The sequence below is a fragment of the Rhipicephalus sanguineus genome, chromosome 1, assembly GCF_013339695.2.
Source record: "Rhipicephalus sanguineus isolate Rsan-2018 chromosome 1, BIME_Rsan_1.4, whole genome shotgun sequence".
Classification (NCBI taxonomy): domain Eukaryota; kingdom Metazoa; phylum Arthropoda; class Arachnida; order Ixodida; family Ixodidae; genus Rhipicephalus; species Rhipicephalus sanguineus.
Genome location: NC_051176.1, coordinates 150,704,675 through 150,707,383, shown reverse-complemented (window position 1 = coordinate 150,707,383; position 2,709 = coordinate 150,704,675).

The following is a 2,709-nucleotide window of genomic DNA, read 5'->3' as shown; positions in this document are numbered from 1 at the left end:
CCCGACGAATTGTTATTACTCTTGAAGGCTTTTTGTGCTAATGTCAAATTTCAGTATTACCACTTTACTCTGAACAACTGAAATTTCGTTGCCACCTGCAGCGAAACACGAATGCTCCAACGAAAATATTACAACGCATAACTCACCTTCACTTAGAGCGCTGTTGGTAGAACCATGAGGCCTGGCTCCTGGTACGCAGACACCAAGCCATGCCGATACGCAAATGCTCGATCAGTGAATCGGTCGTCCACGTAGTACATCTGCAGGAAGACGCGAAGTGCCCACCGCGGGAAGAAGCCGTACGAATAGTTGCCAACACAGAGTTAAACCGCTGTTACTTGTAGACCATGCGGCTTTGCCTTTTATACCAATGTCGTTCCCACACGCATGCGCAAACTGCTTCAAGAATGGAACATTCGTCATGCTTTTTTTTTTGGGCTGCTGTACGCAAAGTCTGGTCTGACATGAACGCTATCAGAATCCAGTCGTAATTTATTTTTTATTTAAATTTTCGTTTTTATTTGTCCAGCAAGTGTCACGATTTGTTTGGGCTAATCAGCTGCCGATGCTGCCTGTACGCGGGACTGAACAACAACGCACGCGCTTTTACGTGACCGTAGTATAAGTACGTGCAGTTTGCATGTCTTAAAGGAGGGGTGGCAGAAAACTTGGGAACCTCTTTTTTTTTTCTCCCAATCAGTGGCGACAGTCTCCTTAATAATGGCAACGAAACTCATTTGCCCCAGCGCGGGACGAATGTTTATTTATGTGCTCGTATGTTAGGACCTGAGGCAGTTTCGATTTCGAAGAGCACTCCAGGGTCCCGTGACGTAGTCGGCCTACTCGTTAAAGAAGTACTGATAGTAACACACGTGGGCACGTTGATTACGTGGCCGACATTATGCTGAGTGCTGACGTTCACCAGATTGTAAATCAACCAACTCGCGTTCAAAATAATTCTTCTTCACTACTAGATCTTATCTTTATTAGCCGTTCAATTGAAAATTACAATACATCCGTTGAAGAAGGTATCTCTGACCACCATATGGTGTGTCTTACGTGTTCTCTCGAGGTACAAAAAACAATTAGCACTCCAGTTTTGATTAAAGACTTCTCTCGGGCTTGTGATGAAAGTATTATGGATTATCTACTTCATAACGTGGACAATTTTCAAGGACATGATGTTGACGTACTCTGGAACTCATTTAAGACCTTATGCACGTACTGCCTTGAAAATTTCGTTCCGGACAGAATTAAAAAAAACGCGGAAAAATAATCCTTGGATAACAAGGGATATATTGCACCTCAAACGAAAATTTAAAAGGCTAAAACGGGCTAAATCAAACAACAATACAGTGAAAATGGCACTAGCGAGGTTGAATGAGGCAGTCTATAATGCAAAGCAACATTACTTCAGTTATACATTGCCTAATTTCATCAAAAACTCCCCCGAGAAGTTTTGGCGATACCTTTCCACACAGAAAAAGGCAGTTGATCGAATTATGTGCGATGGCGTGACTATCGATGATAAACGCAGTATAGCTGAAAGGTTCAATGAATACTTCCACAGTGTTTTTTCTAATCAAACTGAACCGTTACGTCAGAGCCGTAATAGCCTGCATGAAAATTCCACCCTAATTTCAGAAGCTGGTGTTGTTTCTATGTTGCTGAATTTAAAGACAAAATCATCGCCTGGACCTGATAATATACCAAACCCCTTTCTTCGTCGTTATGCTGAAGTGCTTTCGAAATATCTTCTTGTTATTTTCCGCGCTTCCTTGTCATCAGCTGGCATTCCTGTTGATTGGAAAACAGCACGAATCGTTCCCGTCTTAAAGAAAGGAGACAGCATGCTATTAACAAACTATCGACCGATCTCATTGACGTCATCATGTTGCAAAATGCTGGAGCACGTCATCGCGAATTACATAAACAAGTTTTTAGCTTACAATAGTAAATTAACTCCGTTTCAACATGGTTTTAGAAAGGGGCTCTCTACAGTCATCCAGTTGACAACAGTCGTACATCGCTTAGCCTCGGTTCTAGACAAATCAGGTCAGGTCGATGTTATTTTCCTGGACTTTAAGAAGGCTTTTGACCTTGTATGTCATTCTAAACTAATCTTAAAGCTTCAGGCACTAGGCTTACCATGTTTTATTATTTCTTGGGTTGCAGCATACTTAAGCGACAGAGTGCAATTTGTGTGTATTGATGGCCATTGCTCAAGGTAGGGTGCCTTGATGCGCGTTTTGTCCGCTTCAGGGTGAGGACATCTGCAGCGTCTACTGCGCCGCGGCTGCCATATTTGAGCCCACGGCGTCTTACTGGTGTCTTACCACACTACGGAGGCTGTGCTGTGTGATGCGAGACGCGGGGCAAAAAATGGCGTCGCGGCGGCATCAGCCCCTTCAAAGAATGGCAGCACCCTAAGGGGGGCGCGCACATCGAGGCACACTAGCTCAAGGCAGCTACCAGTGACTTCTGGTGTGCCACAAGGAAGTGTCCTTGGGCCATTGTTGTTTTCTATGTACATAAATGATATCGTTGATGTAATTAGTGAGCCGGTTTGTATCAGACTTGCTGATGATTGCGTGCTGTTTAATGAGGTGAAATGTTCTGAGGATCAAGTACTCCTTAATTATAATTTACAGAAAATTCATAATGGTGCGAACAACGGGACATGGTTCTCAATGCCCAGAAAACTGTTTT